Here is a 10,408-nt window from a genome sequence, read left to right as displayed (position 1 = left end):
ATATTTTGTCTCTGAAGTAGATGAGGTAAATTATTCTTTGTATGTAATAAAACAGAGTAAATATATAAGTTAACAACTGTCAATATCTTAAGTTCAATGAACAAAGGCTTACAGTGAGATAATTTATCAGCATAATAAGCTCTGAATAATGTTGACACAATATTTCACAAAAATAAAAGCCGCTATTTATGGGTAAAAGTCTGCAGGGCAGGCAATCGAAATTAGCGACCAAAAGTGAATTTATATTATTTACATGCATTTCATGCTTGAAACTACGTCGTTAAGCTATTTAAAAAATAGTATCATATAGATTATTGGGACTCACTGTAAACGAGATGAACCCTGAGAGGTTTTGTCATAACTCCGCTATGTAGGCGAAGTGGTTCTAATCATAAGGGCCACGTAGATTGTTAGGAAGGTTGCATAGCCTCATGATACCACAGGCATTCGCCATTCTCACTATCATTGGCAGAAATATTACCTCGAAACCACTAAGTCTTCCTGATATCCACGCTTACAGCGTAGTTCACCAATTCTTCACAGCCTGGTATATATGCCCATTTGATAACAAGACTGTGTCTCAATGTAGGCACGCCATACGTGCAAGATCGGTCCTGTGCTTCAGCTACAGACGGCGAAGTATTTCAGCTTGATTTCGAATCTCGAATGGACAAATAAGCCACCAGTTACAGCTACTTTCGTTAGAAAAAACTAATAATATTCACTTCGTCCTGACATTGCAATCATCATCACCTTGTGGTGTTCTGCCCGTCGGCAGGTCCCCCGCGCCAATCCTATCTCCATTCCCTCCTGTCTCTGGCCATCTCCTTGAAGTCTCTATATCTTCGAATTTTAACGCTGTCAATACACTTCAGCCTTCTCCATCCCCTTCTTCTGGTCCCTTCCACCGTTACCTACAAAGCTACTTTCAAAATTCCATTCCCTCTCAACAAATGTCCCAGCCAGTTGCCCTTCCTTTGATTTATTTTGTCCATCAACGTTCTTTTCTCATCAATCCTATTTAACACTTACTCATTCCCAACTCGATCCATCCACCGTATTCCCTCCATCTTCCTCCAAACCCACATCTCAAACGCCCCAATCCTGTCCCTGTCTCTCTTCCCCATCGTCCAAGTCTCACATCCATACATGAACACACTCCACACATACCATTTCACCAATCTCTTCCTCAATTTTAATTCATATTTTTTTTCATTCTTTTTTTTGACATTGAAATAATTTATTAAATTACTCAAGGAAAAAGCCACAGACCAACCAGTGACATAACTTTGTGGAGTTAGATGCGAAGTGCGAAATTCCCACGAAGGAATCCGAATAATCACACGATTTGATTCCACCCGGACCTCCCTAACTACTAAGCAATCTTATTTCTCAACGGAGTTTGATTGGCTCTAGAGGACTGGATGTTTAATGCTACCACACATCCTATTTCATATGGCAGCATGTTTGTGAGCATACCGTCCCAGTTACCGAGGGTTACCTGAGGACGATGGCAGAGGTAGCTATCGAAACTTCGGCCAACAAGCAACTCACCCGGCTGAAAACCCGAAAATATTTTACCAGGCTACTTTTTATTAAATTTACGATAACGAAATGTACTGCAGTACATCCTCAATAAATAAGAGGAAAAATGACCGTTTTAAAACGCAAACGAGAAAACGCGACCGTTTTTAGCGATGACTATCAGTTATCGGTAATTCGATTAATTAACCCCTTGCGCTGTAATGACGAGTCTAGATCGTCATGAACTTAAGTGTCCGACCCACGTAATGACGAGTGTATCTCGTCGTTGGATTTTCATAAGTTTAGAACTATTTTGAGGAGCAATATAATTATTTTGAAAGCTTAAATATGTTAAAACATTCATAGTATTAATAAATAATTCATATTTCGTGAAACATGATGCATTGGAAGGATTAAAATGATTTTATTCGAGTGGCGATAGCTGTGTTCTCCATTTTTAATAATCACATTTTATTTCACGGTTCTACGTTGATTACAAATTACAAAATATCATTTCCTTACCTACCATTTAAAGGAGAACCACCGAAAAAATAAATGGAGAATAGGAGCACGATATTCAGAAAAGTCATCGTAGTGGAAGGGGTTAAATCGATACCTTCACTGCACAAACGCTCAACAATCCCTCATCGAATCTAATCCGCTCATCTAGTACTACACGGGCTACTAGATAAGCGGATTTGATTCGGTGGGCGATTGTTGAGCGTTTTTTGCAGTGGAGGTATCGAAATCTTAAGATTTCTTGGACAATTCACTTTTACTTATACCACTACTTTTTATATAAGTAACGCGACCCGGGTTTCGATGAGTAGGTAATCATCATCTTCAGGCGTACATTATGATGTGATGCACCATAATTTACGCTTGAAGATGATGATTACTCATCGAAACCAGGGTCGAGTCATATAAAAAAGTAGTGGTATAAGTAAAAGTGAAGTGTTCATGAAACCGTATGATGGAATACCACACAATTAAGAATGAGTTGGTGAACTTAATTAAATCTTAATAATTAATTGACAATAACTTTTTTATCTTCTCCACTTGCTTCCTGTCCACCCTCGGATTGACTCGTTGTGCCTCAAAATTAAAATGCGCATGCCATTGCGCGCAATGCCTTCCACTTCGGAAACAAAGAAGTCCCTCGCCATACGTGCGTCTCTCCAGCCGCCGATTTTAGCAAACTCCTACCGTTACGCCTAGGCATGTAAATATAGCGCCCAGCGCTGCTGTGCGGAATCTGCAGAATACATTGTTCTTCGCGATACGCAATTGGAGTTGGCTGCGAGTCGTTGGGCTTCTCATAAGGCAGAGTTCGGAGCGCGAGCAGCGAGAATCATCAACGTATGCAATAGACTGACATGTTTTCTCAATCACCATGCCACTTGCAAAGGCACAGCCCTGAAGAATACCTCTGTCTGGCTGCCGTATATATCTTACGATTAATTTGCAAAGATTTTTTTTCAGATCACGTCAAAAAAATATTCAGAGACTTTATTCATCGTCATCACCATCATCATTGTTGATTCTCTCCGTAGACAGGTTTCAACGAAAGTGTTTTCTAGTATAATTTATATATAAATAAATACATACAAACGTACACATACAAATTACATGACCATAGCAAAATTGAGTAATTTTAGGTAGCCGCGAAGGATAACCTGTTTGAGGCTACCATCCAAAATAATAATACATTATGCTTTACATATAGTGTAGCTCATTTTGTGTTACCTTGATAATCTAAACTGACAAAGCTGAAGTGCGTACATGAAAAAAACAACTAAAGTAGTATTTATAATTCATTTACATCAATATTTTATAACATTATTTCTTCTAAACTTTCTGTGGTGAGAAGCCAAGAATGTACATTTTGCAAAAACTTTTTCAAAGACTGAAATAAAGCATGACTGGGGTAAGATATTAAAAACCTTTGGTCCTACGTACAAAAAAACATCTTTTAAACAAAGTCAAATTTGGTTGTGGTAAGGGCACACTTATTTTACTCAGGGTAAAGGGAGAAGGCAGGGCCTGAAATATTTTAGTTACCACTTCTAGCATAAAAACATCCTAGGACCTTATAAATATATAGATGCCTCAACGGAAGCAAACGCAAATGAAGAAAAAGTGGGAAGGATCTTTCAAATCTGTCCTTTTTCAAAATAATACGCAAAATTCTTTTTTGTAAAAAAAAACGGCAGGTTTCAAGGAATTCAAATATGCGCCACCCCAACAAAATATGCCATAGCTTAGTCTGGAATGTACTAAAGCGTTATAAATTATCTTTAGAAAGCTTTCAGGACATTTATTTCTGATGAAATAAAAATTTGTCAGTGTGTGACGCGTAACATTTGTGAGACACACAGCATAACATTCTCCGCAACACTCAATCGTGGGCGTCTCTCTTCATTCCCTTCTTTGATATCCGTCAGCATTGCATACCTCCCGCTCCCTCTTCCACTCTTCCCTTCTATTTTCCCCTCTATTATTAACCTCTGCACGCAGCCACTCCTTAAAATATGTCCCATCCATTTTGCCTTTCTCTTTTTCATTTCTCTCAGTATATACCTTTCTTCCCCGATTTTCCTTAGTACTTCCTCATTCGTAGTCTTATCTTTCCATTAAATCTTCTCTATTCGTGGCCATTGCTATATTTCGTAGCTTTCTAAGTACTTTTCTATTCTTTTCTTTAACGACCACGTATCGCACATATGCGATACGGTGCTCCTTATATAAAAGTATATTGCAATTTTTTTCCCGAATATTCTTGATGTTCCTTGCTGTCATCAGTTCCTTAATCTTGCTACTCACCATAGTAAGAATAAAATTAGGGAAATAATGGTAGAATAGATAAGTATTCGTAAATGAATGATTAACAAGCTAAAAAATACCATTACTTAAACTCTGGATTGTCTCATCAGGCAAAATAAAAATTTCCTTCATTTTTTACCAAAGTTTTGCTACTAAAGTTTGAATCTCAGAAGCACTTAGTGGCCTATGAATAACAATATATTTTTTTGCATGTTCACAGGTGTAGGGTGTAAGGAACTGTCTTGATTAATAACATAGCAATAAATCGAGGGGTACATATCTAATACCAATCGCTTGTCATTGTGATTACACCTGTGGTTTGCTGGGAATAATGTAAATGAAGGATTTCATTGTTTTTGCTAGATACATTAGACTATCATTACCATATTAACAGTCATGTACACAGGCTGTTTTTAGGATTATTAAATAAATAAAATATCGTTAGCTCCTTTCAAAACAGTATAAACCAATAAAAATAAAATAAAAAAGATTTATATCATCCATGCCTTAAAAAAAAGGATAAATACACTAAAATGTAAAATAAGCTTTTCGACACTCATGGGCGCTGTTTAAGACTATTATGAATTACTGTAGAAGAACCTGGTAGGTTAATAAAGAATAATACGCTCAGTATTTAATCTAAACCTAATCCGCACCCACACTTTATTCCCCCAATAATTAAAAGCCTTTTTTTTACTGTTTAATGCATTTTATTCTGTTTTGAAAGAAACGTGTCCTTTTATCTTTTTATTTATATTTACTTTCTTCGTTTTAGTGATGACTCATGTACTCGATTAAACCATAACTGTTTAAGCGACAACTGCAAAAAAATTATAACTATCGCAATATATTGACAATACTTAAAACTATTTTACCCAATGGAAATTCAGTTAATTCTTTATAGCATAAGGGATAAAATTTTCGAATGTCTGTTTATAGAATATTGTATTGTCATCATAATCTAGCAAGGTTGCAAAACTTCAAGCCGATACAATAGTGAGAAGTGGGTTAAAATATATCACAAGTTTCCATCGGTGAAACAGACGAAGCAAGTAAAGCAAAAAAGTGTAAAAAGAGTAGCAAATGGATTATGAGAGCCGCGGACAAATGGCTTGAGGGCTCAAGGGGAGCCCTTCAGGGATACAACACACCGGGGCCGGGAACCAAGTCAGAGACTTATATGCCCGATCACCCGGGGAGGGGCTGGAGAGGAAGGAAAAGGAAAGAGGCGCCGCCGCGATAGGGGCCCGTCGACGCCTTTGGGGTAGGATAGGTTCGGAAGGGATGGGAAACACCTCAACGCTATAAAAGCGAAGAGGACCCTACTAAATAGCGAAACCAGGCTAAGCCATTACTGTGCCAGCGATTTTAGAGGATTTTCCTATGAGGAAGAAAAATCCATCGATCAAATCGCTAGATAGAGAGCCGCGGACAGTAAAACACTCAAAAGAAACAAAATGTGTAATAGACAGAAAGAGAAACACACCTTTTTTCACTTCGTATGGCAAGAGTTGCCACGTCCACTACTTCTCGATCGGAGATGCTTCGTGACACACGCCTTCCTGCGACGGAGTCACCTTCAGGTAGGCTCTCGGAGAATGCCCCGTGACGCATTGAGGCATTTCTCATTGAGTCACCCTCAGTGATGCGAACGAGGAAAAAGGGTCACGGCGACGGATCTGAAGTAATAGCGAGAACTGAACCCGGATGCATTGAACCACCTGAAGCCATCGCCTCACATTTAGTCCCCGACCGATGAGTGAATACGCTCACTGGATCTGTTATTTCGGGCATCACTCCGTAGACATTCATTTCCAAAAGAATTAAAGGGCAACCATTCATTACGTGAGGTGATTTTGGCGATTCTTCGACCCCCCAAAGTGAGATATCGTGAGATTTGGCTCGACCCCCTCCCTCTAGTTGAGATTGATTGATACCAACGAGATTGTTCAAAATGCGTACTGCCAGCGCAAATAATCCATGATTTATTAAAAAACAATTTGTTTAATTATTTCTATTTAATAAAAGATACAGTGTCCGGCGTGATACGGTGGAAATCTTTGATATTCAGCTTAGCAAAACCACTTGTCTGTTTCCTTGATAGTGGCACGAGTTGCCGAAACAATGGTCGGTTTAAATAAAAGTGTGTGGAAACAGACAAGTGGTTTTACTAAGCTGAATTTTATTTAAGATTAGTTAACACTAGTATTTAAGATTACTAACTAAGATCGTAGTCTACAATCACATTTTACACTGTTTCTTGCGGAAATAAAATTAAGTGATACTTGCCAGGACCCCCTCTCCCCCACGTGAGATTGAGTGAGAATCGGCTTGACCCCTATACCCCTAAACGCCTCACGTAATTAATGAATGCCCCTTACCTTTTTCGCTAAATATGGGGGATGGTTAAATTATATATTAATCAAGCACGCTTGGCATTTTGGTATGCTTTAAAAATCTCGATACACATTAATTCTCAGTTGAATCCAAAGAAATGGCCTACATGACTATTGTTATGTACTAGAACCTCAGTTTGGGATCCTCATAGTAAAACATATAGGCATTTCGAAGCTTGATAAAGTCCAAAGAATGGCAGCCACGTACAGTGGTGGATCTATGAGGGGTTAAGGGGGACTATAGCCCTTCCCCCTTGAATATCCATTTTACACTAGATAGAATGGTAATTTTGTTCCAACCCACAATACTGCTGGTAGGTTACCCCCTACTTAGCACCCCCCTTGTCCCTATCCTGGATCCGCGACCGGCCACGTATGCTATAAGAAAGTATAAAGGGAATCAGCGTCACAACTATGCAACGGTGTATGGTGTTGAAACAATTGAAATAAAGGAGAACCATGAATATGTAAGGACTACAAACCGTTAACAGAAGAGCGAGCTAGGAGGGAAATAGGTCATAAGCTGGGATCACCCTAGTACATAGGAAGAAACGATCTGAAATTCAAAATTAAGTTCAGGAAACAGAAAACGGACATTCTGAAGGAATCCCTCCGGCGAAGAGGAATGCAGGAGAGTAACGACCTTCCTGAACAAATTTATAAGATCTTCCCCGCAAATATTAAAAAGTTTTAAGAGAAAGTGTTCCTCAATTGTTGGTCGATGTCATTGTGATTCATTGTGAAGCATTGGAAATTAGGTCATTTAGTTCAAAGTTCACCTGTTCATATTGCGGTATTCGTATTAGTATATATTTTGCACCAGGTAGGTGTATTTTCTGTTCCTTTACTTTTCTCTTAGAGTGGTAGGCTTTTCATCCAATTAATTTAATAGGGTAGTTTCCTTCATCAAAGAAAACGAAAGACATTGATTGCGATTCGTTACCCACCATTAGTGTATTCATAATATGCAAATTATTAGGATTTAGAAATCCCAGTTTAGACGAATGGCAATGGTCAATTTTAACCGCATTTGAAAAGGCCAGATTGGCGCCCATGCGATGCCACTCCACGTGACGTCACATGGACCTAGTTTCTATAAGAGGAGATAGGATTTTTACATCGTCTGAGCTTACCAATGCATGCATGAGGCACAGAGCTCAGGGAAACATCTTAATAATCACCTATTAAAACTGCCTAAGGTCGGAAAGTTTTTTTCGTTTGATAGGGTATTAGTAATCCTTATTTAAGCCAAGCGCTACCAGCTATCAGGGTACTCTGCTACCTGGGTTGTATCAGCGCTCGAAGCGTCGCCCCAAGGTCACCTCACACGGCGACAGTGGGAACCAGAATGACGTCACAAAGGCTTTTCCCAGAATCCATACTTAGCCGTCGCGTTTTCGCGCGCTTGAAAATTTTCACTCTTCATTTAATCTCGAAAAATAGATATCGTCAATTAAAAATCTAAAAGCGTGAAATGAGTACTCCAGGAGTAATAATCTTTCGATTTAGGCAATAAAAAAATAATAGGAAACCACACCAGTCTCATGTTACCACCAATCAGTAGCCTGCTTGTAGTCATGTATATCAAATGAATAAATGAACATCAATTGCAAGACCAGTCCACCTTCATCAAGTCTGGCTCATGATGATAGCTCTATGAATCCATCACTCATCCAGAAATGCATTGTTCTGTCGGTAAAAAAATAATGAACATGACGTACAACCAATATTCGTATCATTGTTCCGAGAGGAAAGTGACGGCTAGGCGGTTTATACCCTTCTTTGAGAACGTCTCCCGCTACCGGAAGTGGGCTCCGAAGGTTAACCCATCGGAAGTGGTTGAATTAATACTTGCTGTAAGTCGAAGAAGGAAAATAGCCAGCGCAATCGTGATACATGCGCGCAATACCTAGGAACTCAAGTAATAATCCCAAAGCAAGCAAATCAGCGTTAGCGAAATAATACCATGAAATTTTCAGAGAAGGCCAAAGAAATAACATCCCTTCGGTTGTCATTGGTGGTACATGTTAATGGCTCTGTAAAGTAGTCATGCAAATGTGGCACAAGTATTCAAAGCTACTCTCCTCAAAAATTTCATTCATTTACCATCAAAATATTGACGAAATCCTCTCATATTCTCGATAAATATAAAGTAATGTGATAATAATTTAGCAAGTAATGAAATGTAATATGTAATTCTCAATATCGGTGCTGTTCTCCGTGATGGCGGGGTAAAGTCTTTGCCAGCCTAACAGGAGGTCGCGGGTTCGAGTCCCGCCTGGAAGGTTGCGTGCACGAACAACCATCTCCTATCCAGGGTGTTCTTGCACGTGTAGTGGCAAAATTGGTTAAACAACCCGATGGAAAAGGCAAATATGTGCTGCTTTCGGTGGTGTGGGAATACATAAAAATAAAAAAATGAAATAAAAACGTTGACACAATCATTTCATAAAAACAAAAGCCGCTAATGATGGGGTCCCTCCGATACCTCAACCCACTTTACCGAGCCAGCATCTAAGGTCTTCACTGGTTGGCTGACTTTTTAACGGGCAATTGACCTAATATAATGGTGTGGGTATAGAAAGTTGTTTCTAATTGGTAATTTTTATGTGTTTTTGGGGACTCAGCATGCGTGGAGGACACGGATAACATGTTTTTCGGAGGATTGGCCTCGAGTAAGAACAACAGAATGACTGAGAAAAATGGAAATGGAGTTGGAAAACGCCATGGAGAGACCCAAAACAGATAACAACAGAAGGAGGAGAGCGTAGATATTGAAAAGGGTAGCCATGATAAAAACTAAAAATTGTAATTTCCACTCTTTCATTCAAAACTCAACTACCGACCATGGTTTCAAACAGTGATGTAACTACGGGGGGATGAGTGGATAGATTCCCCCCCGAAAGCTTCAGAGAAATAAAAAAAATATTTAAAATTATTGTCTAGTTTTGACATTTAATAACTGCATCTGCTTAAAGTTAAATTTTTAGGGAAAAAAATATGCTAAATGCATTGCCAGGCATGTCTTTTTTTTAAATAAATTTTCCCGAACCTTGCTTGGAGGTGGACGGAGAGTTTCGTAACCCCAGGCCATCCCGTCCCCCCCCCCCCCTCCAAAGAATATTACTAGGTACGCCACTGGTTTCAACATATTATATCATTTTCAAGAATTTATTTGAATTAAAGTGAGGAAATTACCACTTTTAGTTTTTATCATGGATATATCGAACTTCCACCAAGTCAAGCCGGGGAACAATTTTATAAGCATGAAAAGGAGGAGAGCGTAGATATTGAAAAGGGTAGCCGTGATAAAAACTAAATAGCTCCATTTATCGATCAGCCCATCGCAAGAACCCGATATCCGCAAAACAATAAGAATTTCGGAGTAGTTGGGTGAAATGGAGAAAGGCATGTATGATGCTAATCACAACTGTTAAGCATCTTCATTCTTGAGGAAGCAGTAAAATTTGAAGGATAAAAGAGGCCGCCTAAGGGGATGCTATGGAAATTGTTTAACCTTCATTTCCAAAACTAAATTGTTAACTCCACAATTCTTCTTATGTTAACTGGCCTGAATTAGTGCGATAAATCCACAGAGGGCAAATCATTCGCCTTGACCGGGTTTCGAACCCGGATCCCTTGATTTGCGGGTGACTCCGTAAAAT

Source organism: Ischnura elegans, chromosome 6 (assembly GCF_921293095.1).
Source record: "Ischnura elegans chromosome 6, ioIscEleg1.1, whole genome shotgun sequence".
Taxonomy (NCBI): Eukaryota; Metazoa; Arthropoda; class Insecta; order Odonata; family Coenagrionidae; genus Ischnura; species Ischnura elegans.
Note: the sequence above shows the minus strand (reverse complement) of the source record.